Here is an 11,330-nt window from a genome sequence, read left to right as displayed (position 1 = left end):
AATTTCTGGCAGTTCTTGTCGATGTTCTGCTGTGACCACTTTTGAATGACCTTCAGCAAAATTTTACTTGTGTGTAATATTAATGCTATTGTTCAATAATTTACATATTCTGTTGGTTTTACAACCTAGGCTACATATTTTATGTAGATAGACTAATGCCAATGAGATAAGGGAGATTGTCCGTGAGACAACTGGTGCTGCATTTTGCCACATAGAATGCAAACATATAAAATATTTGAGAGATAGCACTATACAGATAAATTTCTTGGGAATAAATTGTGTTAGACATTTTACTTAATAATTATAATAATTGCATACGTTAAAGTATATATTTTCCTCACTTTCTTAAAGAAAGGGGTGCTTAGAGAGGACACCTGTTTGGCCAAGGGTAACACATAAGTCCCAACAGAACTGGGATTTGAAGTCAAATTTGATTTATTTCGGAGCTTATTTTCTTAACCTCTATACTTGACATTTGTCATTTTGGGAAGTGTGGGTTGATGAGCATCTGAACTCCTTCCAGCACATGGAGACTTTTCTGCATCATGATCTTGATAGGATAAGAGCCTTTCTTCCTCAATAGAAGTTGAAAACCCTAGTACTTGCTTCTCCAATATCATCTTCAATAGGGGACATGCATGTGGCCCTGATTCCACCACTCAAGTCTTGCTTGCCCTAAATTTGACTTTGTGAGACAGTGATGAAAAAAAGCTGGAACTAGAAGGAATTCCTCCTGTGTCTGTGGAACTGAAGAGTTTATACTGATCTCTAAACAAACTATTCTTATTCTATGAAAAATACCTTCTCTGTTCAGATGGAGAGGCATCAAAATATGCTATCAGAGCCAGGAGTACTGAACCATGCTGAAGGCCTGCTGAAAGCTTTGTAAGAGCTCTTGTTGGGAGGTTGATCAAAGGGATGATGAGTGGAGAAGGAAAACCCCCTCTTCTAGAATTCCTACCTCAAACCAAAGAACTAGATCACCCTTCCTTAAGCAAGGCTCAGTTCATTAATTAAAAAAAAAAAATACACTAGCACCTTTCATCAACTTATATTTCTTCCCACAATAGCTTTGCAGTTCTGCATTTCTGATCTTGAGTGGATGAATGTTGCAAACCATAGACATAGCGCTAATCTTTTTTTTTTTTTTAATTTGTCATCAGTTTACAGGATTTTTTTTTTTACTCTCAGGTAATTTCATATTTTTTAAACTTTCTGTCACCATTTTCGATATGTGTAAATAACAGTTTGGCTATTATTTTAATGGATACTGAAGCACACACAATTCTTTTTTTTTTTTCCATTGCCTCTGACTATAATCTCAAAACTATACCGATTGCTATTGGTGGGAGAAATTTGCAATTATATTGTCAAAGCCCCTTTGTCATCAGTTTTTAAATTAAGGGAGAAAAAATTAGCCTCGTTATCATCAAAAATGCAGGCTTATATTAGATGTGTCAACTAAAGCAATTTTCAGATTAATTTATATAATTGTCATAAGTTACAACGAGAGTTATCTATGAAAATCCACCATTTATATATAAAGCCTGGCTGAAGGGTTTCAGAAATTTAAAAACTCAAAATACGCAGATTACAAGTTATCAAAAGGATAATTACAAAAGGCTGAATTTTGGATATATTTTGAAACATATGCAAATTATACACAAAAATAAAGTCTTTTCAGTGATAGCTTTCAATTAAATTTTTTTTAAAAAGTTGCCATGGAGTTGATTCTGACTCATAGTGACCCTATAGGACAGACTAGAACTGCCCCATAGGGTTTCCAAGGAGCGGCTGGTGGATTGGAAAAGCCAACCTGTTGGTTAGCAGCCGAACTCTTAATCACTGTGCTACCAGGGTTCCAGCTTATTAGCATATGATGTATTTTATTTCTTGTCACTAACGTCCTTGGAAAATTCTTATAATGTATTTTTTAGCATTTCTCATGTCAGTTTAGGGACCAGGAAACTTTCTGGGTTACCAGCCTACATAACACCATCTCTGCATTCAAGGACCAAAGTCAAGGAGCTCCATACAGCTACATATTGAATCTAATATGAGACTTAAGTAACATAACTTCAATAATATTAAAATATAGATGTTATTTATAGACAATTGATCACGGACAGATAGTGTACAAGCATACATTAAAAAGATATGGAAAAGTGAGGCAAAAAACACTGAAGCTTTAGAATTACATTCCCTTTCTCTTTCAGAGAACAGAGATGGATCAAAGGGGAGAAAATCCATGTGTGTTTGGAAGTACTTTAGCCCGGAGCCGATACATATGGAGTTAAATTTATATAACCACCATGTACTAGAGACAAAGAGTAATAGAAAGATACTTTTGTCAGAATATAGTTCCCCTAATTAGCAATGCCAAATTTAGTGTGTTGAAATAGGTTACAAAATACTTTCCCTAGCCAAAGCACCAAACAAAAAAACCCAGCCTTATCACTATTATTAATACTGCAAGGTATAATATGAAGATTTTAAACTGAAGTTTTCCTTTTCTGCATTTTTTTTTCTTTCTCCATGGTACCTCACCCATCAAACTAGTGTGTTTACTGCGTTAAAGAAACAATCTGGTCTATGATAAAGAAATTATTTTTCTGTTTAGTGTTTCAATGTACATTTTCTAAGCCCTTGAAGGAACGGTAGTGCTTTTGACATGCTATTTTTATTTGATGCACTTATTTTAAATTTAAAAAGCAGACGATGGCATATTGGGGTGAAAGTCAGAAAGCCACAGAATATACAGGTTCCCAAACCATAAAGTTGAGAAGAACACATGATAACATTAAATATCATTTTCTTTCCCAAAGGAAAAAAAGAGTTTAACCACCAAGGGGGTATTAAGAGGTACAATATTCAGAGGAGTCTTGACTAGATTTTAAACATGGTGAATCTCTGGGATACTCACAATTCCCTGCTTAGATTCAAGTCCACAGAAAGTGGGGTGTGTGAAATGGGAATTCATCGATAAGTTTGGAGGTGTCCTTGAATACATAAAGTTTGTGAATTGCTCACAAAGACCTAGGAAGAATGCAAACCTGCTACGGAAGTGAATGCTTAGTAATCACGATATCTGAGTGAGATGCATAAGGAAATCACACTGAGATGTTCCAATCGTTCTGAACATGGTCCAGGAAATCATCGTACATTTTTCTACGTTCCCCACAAGAATGCAGAGCTACTGATTATGTTGATAGTGATGTGATGGTGATAACATCAGCAGATGTGTCCAAATTCTTAATATTTATAGTTTAATCCCTCTAATGTATACATTTTTAGTATCCTTATTTTCAGAAGAAATTTTGTCACAGATAAGGAGGCTGGGAGAAAACCTCTGAAATAGTAGAATGTTTGAATTTAGGATGAAAAAGCTCAACATGAAAAAATTTCTGATAGCTGACCCTGTAGAGACGGGGTCATCCACAGCCGATGAAGCAGAGCAGAGAACCACCAATATGTTCAAAGCTTCAGCAAAACTATGGGATATCAAAATGTCATAAGTAATACATGCTACCTGGGACTCATATATCCAACAGGGAAAACAAATATCATTGACTGAGTTGACTCAGTCAGCCTATACCATGTTACACTAAAGTAATCTGCAACCTCAAAAATGTGATATTTTGATGGGTACTTGATATTTTTAAATAACAAAGTGTCATTTCTCACTCTGAATTCTCAGCCATAATGGTTAGCAGAGAACCTTCATCATTGTAATCCCAGAGTTGGGATTGACTTGAAGGCAACTAACAACAATAACAACAAGAGAGCAGCCATAACCATCTTGAATGTTGTCACTTGCTACGCTCAAGAGAAAAATAAAACTCTAATGATTGATTTTATATTGAAGTAAAATACTCTGACCCATAAATTTGCATATGTAAGTAATATGTCCCATAAGTGGCATATTATCATTTTGCCCATTACTAATCTATTAGACTCAATCATATAGCTCCACACAACCAAGATAAGCTCTAGGAGGTGAAATACTATCATGCTTCCAGAAAACTGAGAGCTGGGAATATTTGGCAAACCACGGAGCACTTTCTCGGTATTACATAGTTTACTTTGCTTCCTGAAGAAAAATAGATTCAATGCTATTCCCCAAGAGCTAGAAGTGAAAAGTCCTAGCTAGTTACAGTGTCAAGCACAAGTCTCGTGTTTTTGTGAGATTTTTTCTTCTCCATTATTATCCTTGGTCACATCTGTAGTAGCTGTTGAAAAATATGCTGTTCTTGGTGTCAGAGTACATTTTTCACCCTTCTCATCCCTGTAGAATATTGGCAGCTTAAACTTTAAGTCAAATAGTTACAAACTCTCTGATTCTCCATTTATTTTCTCTTGAGAATTGTTCATGCTTTCTTGTATTGTTTTCCTATGTGGATATTTCTGGTTTCTGTTCATTTGAAAGGAGCCCTGGCAACTCAGTGGTTAAGTGCTTGGCATCTAGCTGAAAGTTTGGTAATTTGAACTCACCAGTCGCTCTGCATGAGAAAGATGTGGCAGTCTGATTCCTTAAAGATTAAAGCCTTGGAAACCATATGGGGGCACTTCTGTTCTGTCTATTGGGCCCCTATGAGTCAGAATCAGCAAGATGGCAATCGGTGTTTATCCAGTAGATTGTAAGTGTTTTGTTACAGAGATTTAGATTAGGTTATATTCCTCTGAGGAATGTTGGTTTTATTTTTTCATTTGCTTTAGTAGGCAATTAACTTGGATGGACTAATGCTGCGAATTCTGTCTTTTGGTGAACAGTTAAAATTTCAGTGCAGGTCTTGGAGTCTGTACTTCATATTTATTGTTCACAGACAGACTGAGGAGTGAACAGAGTACATACCCAGGATGTGGGGTTCTCCCTATGTGGCTGTCTGCGTTATAAATTCCTCCTCACTTTCCCGTCACTGTGGTTGCCTAAAACTCTGCTGTGTATTTTTATGCCAAAAGACTATATGCTTTCCTTCAGAAGTCTAGCTACTCATGTAGTGCAAATGATCTGTTTCCAGGCTAAATATTTTAAATATGAAAACTCATCTAGTGCCTTTCCCTTCTTATAAGTGTTGGTTTTCTTACAGAGTCTACTTGCTTTCTATATCTTGTGTTTCCCCCAGAGTTTATAGTTGTTATCTCTAGGAGGGATGATTCCAATAGAAACTCACTCAGCCATATTCGAAGCAGAAGTTCTCAAATTATTTTTTAGAAACTGATGATAATATCTCTTTGAAATTTATTGGAAGTAAAGTATTAACAGCCACAATCTGCAGATTCAAAAATCTCTCCTGCTTTAAGAAAAATAAAATATTATCAACAGATGATGTGTATCAAGGAAATTTAGAACAATAAAAAAGAAATATCACCAGGTATTTCTTGGAATATTAAAGTGAAATAAGGAAATGCAATATTAACAAGAAATATAGGTGGAATTTCTTGTTGGGGTAAAGAATTGTCAAAAGCTGGCCTCAAAAACTGTCAAAAATATCTTCCCACATGTTATGAACACAATCTATTGATAAGCCAAAAGTAAGTTCATTGCTTATCCACCTAAGGAAGAGCATGTCTCAGTGTCCCAGTTGATTTAAGGCAAGTCTTCAATGTGGGAACTTGATTAGGAGTGTATAAATCATTACAAAATAGTCCAGGATTTTTGAAACAGCAAGGTGAGGATTTGGAGACAAGGTATTGAATCTTAGGGCTCAGAAAACTGTCCGATGATATTTTCCACTGACGAGGTGATAGATCTTTTGAGAATTTCCATAATGAAAAATCAAACCATTTGTCTAGGCAGGAGACTCCTGAAAAAATGAAATGAAGTCATGCTAACAAAGAGAGAGGGATAGAAAAGTCATATTAATGTAGGCAGTAAGATGTGGTTTTGGTTCCCAGCGTCCAGGCTGAATGTGGGAATTGATGGTTTGGTTCTCATAACAATAACTCTTTACCTCCAATAGCCCAAGAAGCACCATCACCAGTCCCAGAGCTATCACTCACAAGATGACGTGGAAGGGCAGACTACGTAATAGAATCAAATTAGTAAACAGGATCATGGTCTGCTCTTATTCCCTCAGTCTCAATGACCACCTTTTCTCACATCAACAAGTAGCCTTTATCACTTTTTTCCAAATCATTAATTTGCTTATATAGGCAATTGATCCTGATAAAGTGAACATGCACCTTGAGTCCAATATGACTTTGTACCAGGTACCATGCTAATTCAAATATTAATAACAAGTAGAACACATCTAAAGAAGTAGTTGCTTATAAGTAACTCTTAATTTCTCTCCGCAAAGTAGCATCACACACCTTCTTTTGTTAGTGCTGCCATTTAGTCTGTAACTTTCTAGTTGTTTTTTCTCTATTTTCTATATAAATTTATTCCTTTCTAAGTAATTAATTTCAAGTGTGTAGGTGTGTGTGTGTGTGTAGGGATTTTTTTCTCAGGATAATGCTTAGCATGGATGGCCAATTTTTTTCTCCTCTCTGGTAATCTCACTTTCTTTAGAGTGGTTACAAGTCTTAGCTTGTTCAGAAAAGCTCTGTTTTATGCCTATTTACCAAACAGTAATTATTACTACGTCTTCATTCCCTATCACATATGCTCTCAGTTGTATAATACCAATATGATTCTAGACATATTGCTCTATCATTACACTTGTTTTTGTCTGTTTGTTTCAGTTACTGCGTGACCTTGGTGTAAGTTCTCCGAGAGTTAGAACAAAGGTCAATTTAAATGACACCACATAATGAGATACTCAAATTATCCCTCTCCACGAAACAAACCAAAGTTATGTTCCCTGATTCTCTTTCCTCTTAGTATGTATTATTTACTCATCTAAAACTCTGATTTGGCGCTGATGGCAGACTATTATATTCAAGTTCTCTAAATGCCAGCTTAGACACAGGATGTCAGCCTACACTGGTCAGACATGATTCTTCCATGAGACTTATTAGGTCCTTATCAGAATAGAAACATGATTAACCTAGAAAAAGATGCTTCATATACCAATGTGATACACAGGGCAAGTTGAACATTACACACATTTGCTGAAGGGAATTAAAGCAAGTGTTGTCATTTAATTGGAAGACACAGACTACATTATCCTACTCAAGTTGGCAAGAACTAAGTTAGCTTTGAAAAAAAAAAAAAAAGGTACTTTTAGGCAAGAGGTATTTTAAAGCCAACACAGCATGGAGTTGAAGTAACATCAATATAAGCAGACTGAATGGGTTTTATTAAGAAACTTCCTTGGGAGAAATTTCAGCTTTCAGTTCCCCTATGATCTTCAAACATATTTTAGAGGTCAGAGAAAAGAAAAACTTAGCACTCAAGCAAAGTCATCATCATTGTCTTAGCAGCTGGAACTATGTGAACAAGTGCAGTGACATTTAGAAATCCTGTGATTGCTCGTGATGATTAGGTGACCTTGTTAGTCAGAGAAACTTTTAGTGTTTTTTCTTCACAGCTGGAAGCAAAACAGTCATGGGCTCTACATTCTCTATAGAAAAATGCAAAATGAAACAGAGGTAAGGTGAATGCACACACACACACAAACACACACACACACACACACCACTCTACATTTCTCAAAAAAGGTATTTATATGAAGAAAATCAATTTGTTTAACCACTCAATGATTCAATATATCCACTTTCTCTTTATTCCAATTGACCTTAGAATTCTGACAGCTGGAATTGAAAGAATCATAGCTGTTTCACCCAGATCAAATTTAACAAGTCTTTCCTCAAATTTATTTTGAAACTACTTTTAGAAGTTTTATTCTTTTTCTCAAATCACTTCAGAGGCTTTCAACAAGTTGATGTCTAGAATTGTAAACTTGACTTTCAAAAACACTTACAATACCATCTACAACCTGGCTCCAGTTACTTTCTACCCACTGTGGTTTTCCTGAATGGCTTTGCCTCAGCTCTGCTGCTCATATCCTTGTCCCCTGTGTATTGCAGAAACAGTTCCATCTCCACATTTTGTACATGCCCTTCTTCGAATACGTAGAATATCTTCCTAAGAAAATTATTCTGCTTCAAACTCCAGTTAAAGTCTCCCTTTTTGAAGCTCTTTCTAACGTCTTTAGTCCACAGTGAATCCTTTCTGTTTCAAATATAGGGCACTAATTATAGGCACCACTTGCTTGGTTTTAGTCAAATTCCATTTCCCATATACAATCCCAATTATTAGAGACTGCATATTTTATTTCATTATTTTCTTCCATTTCACCTAATATAATTCTATGCACAGGAAAAAATGTACTGTTACATTAATAAATTTCCATTTGTGCTTTTTTTAAGCTTAGATTGAAATGGTAATTAGACTGCTTGTACTGTTTATACTGCTAAGCAAATAACTTTTAAGAACTTCATACGGTCCTCACAAATTTTGAAATTATTTAAGTTTTGTTATATTTCCTCCTGATATATTTATTAACCCTATCATGATCCAATATTTTTTCTTTTAATTTTTTATTGATACTATGTGTTTTTAGTGATGGAGGACTTGTTGAATCATTGAGTGTGTCTGATTTTTTGGTAGATAATTTGGTTTTTGATTTATGCCTCATTCCACAAATCATATCCTTGGTGTCCAGAGGTACATATATGTACCACTTGTGAACACAAATTCTAACCCCAGAGTCCAAAGGTACATATGTATACCATATAAAATTTTCAGAATTCATGTTTTTCCTATGAAAAATTCAATGATTAAGCACCACCTCATACAATACCATGCAAAAACAGTAATTTGCATCATATACCTTTCTTTCCCCCCATTTCAAACTGTTCTATAGGTCCCTGCCTGCCAGCAACACATACTGTCAGTGGGAAAGTAGCTTCTCAATGAACCCCAGAGATACGAAAGTAAGTGGTAGCTATATATACCAGTGGTCTTAAAAGGTTTAAAAATTTAGGGTTTTCTAGGCATACTGACAAAAAGCTCTGGTAGCACAATGATTAAGCACTGGGCTGCTAACCAAAAGACTGGCCGTTCAAACCCACCCATCGGCCAGTAAACACGTGAGAAGATGCTCATCATCATTAGCCATTAGAGAGATGCAAATCAAAACTACCATGATGATACCACCTTCTTACTACTAGAATGGCAATAAACCAAAAAAAAAAAAAAAAAAAGCCGAAATGTTTATGATGATGTGGGGAGACTGGAAATCTTATCCTCTGCTGGTGGGAATGTAAAATCGTACAACTATTGTCGAGAACTGTATGGCGATTACTCAAAAAATTAGAAATAGAGCTACGGTATGTTCAAGCAGTTCTACTTCTAGGAATATACCTTCCAAAACCCGTTGTCATTGAGTCGATTCCAACTCATAGCTACCCTATGCAGAGTAGAACAGCCCCATAGGGTTTCTGAGGTAGAACATTTGATTGTTCACAGGTAGGTTGTTTTAATTAGTTTATTTATTTTTATTTTGTTCTTTTTTTTGTGTACATTTTTCTCTGCCTGTGTTTCAGTTTAGGTATATCATCTATTGACTGTCTTTTAGTGTGTTAATCTTCTTCAGCGTTATTAGTTTTTCTATTAGATTTCTGTGGGAGAATATTTATTTTTTCTACATTAAAATTCTCTTTTGAAATTCTCCGTAGTTTTTCCATTTCTTCATCTTTTTCCTGTTTCTTGACTATTTTTATTACAGTCATTTTACAGATTTTGTCAATTCCAACATCTGAATCATCTGTTAGTTTCCATTTCTTCTTTTTCTTTTGTTTGTTGATTATATTTTCCTAGATTATACTTATGGCATATATTTTAGGATGAACATTGACTATAAATGAAACTTAGACAGTGATAGCAGTATTATTTTCCTCTATAGATGAGTCTCGTCTTCCACTGTTAGGCAGATAGGGTAAGGGGCTCAAGCAATCATCTCAATCAATGGAAATTGAGACTAATTGAGATTGTGTTGCAGCTTTATAGGTAGAATAAGTATACTTCTGTTTTTGAATATCTTTGAGTTAAAATCTGCCATGTACTATTACAGAACCCTCTCTCCATTGGGATATTCTTTCTCAAGCACTGTGAGACTGTGGGATATTTCTCTCTGTATTTTTCATATGGCTCCCTCCTGAAGCAAGAGCTTCTCTCTCTCTCTCTCTCTACATCTGCCTGTGGTGTCTATGATCTAGTCTGAACATTTAGCTCTTCAGATGTTTTTGAGCTTAGCTCTTTAGGCTGCCATCCTACACAGGTTCAAATCTGGTAAATGCTGTGAGTGGGAGAACTGTTGTGTTTTTGCTTTGTTTTGTAGAGTTTTGTCTCTTAAACACAAAACATCTACAAAATTTCACTCTTTCCAGATTTCCATGTTCAGTCACGGCTCTAACACTTGGCAAAGTATAGTGAGAAAAATCAACTATGAATTTTGTGTTCTCAGATTACAAGTACCTCTAACTATACCACAAACAGATCCATTGCCTACAGTGGTCCCTGTGTGCTGCAAATGGTTTGTGCTTGACTACTAACCTAGAGGTTGGCAGTTCTAACCCTCCCAGCAGTGCCACAGAAGAAAGACCTGGTGATCTATTTCTGTAAAGATTATTGTTGTCTACTATCCAGTCGATTCCGACTCCATTTAGATATATTTTCACCAAAGAAAATATATCTAAATAGGTCTAAATATTTCAGTAACAAGCCATTTCCTCCAGACTAAAACTAAATATATTTAGATGTATTTCATCAAAGATGTGGTGAAACCCATGTGAAATTGTTCGCTACAGATTAGAAGTAAGCAAAAGAAGCCCTGCTGACCTTGCTTACTGGGCAGTGCACTCCTGAACATACCTCAGATGTTATATTCCACAGTAAGCTTCTTGACTCATCATTTATTCCAGTATCAAGGGATTTACCTCAGTATTATTCCTTCAGGTCAGGATTACACATATCTCCAAATTCTAAATGTAGAAGCGTAGAGTCTTCAGAAGTAATTGAGTTGTCAAATGAGAATTTTATTGAACATCTAGTCACATCAAAACTTTGAGCCATCTTTTGTATCTATTTGGTCAAATTTTTGATTTAACAAGCTTTCTTTATCAGTTTAAGAACTTGTTACTATTTAAGTGACTAAAGTTTTACAAAAGTTTAAGTTTAATGAGATACTTGGGAGAGTTTTTTTTTAATATTATTTTATATGACTCCCATGAGTAAATAATTTCATACAGTTATGTATATACAAAACAAAAATATTGTATTTTAATTTTAGTAACCAGTCTTTTTTTTTTTTTTTTGTACGGCTTACAGAACAAATAGTTTCTCATTAAACAGTAGTACACATATTGTTTTATGACATTGGTTA

The sequence above is a fragment of the Trichechus manatus genome, unplaced genomic scaffold (genome assembly GCF_000243295.1).
Source record: "Trichechus manatus latirostris isolate Lorelei unplaced genomic scaffold, TriManLat1.0 scaffold00023, whole genome shotgun sequence".
Classification (NCBI taxonomy): Eukaryota; Metazoa; Chordata; class Mammalia; order Sirenia; family Trichechidae; genus Trichechus; species Trichechus manatus.
The sequence above is the reverse complement of the archived record's forward strand: the minus strand, read 5'-3'. Positions refer to the sequence as shown.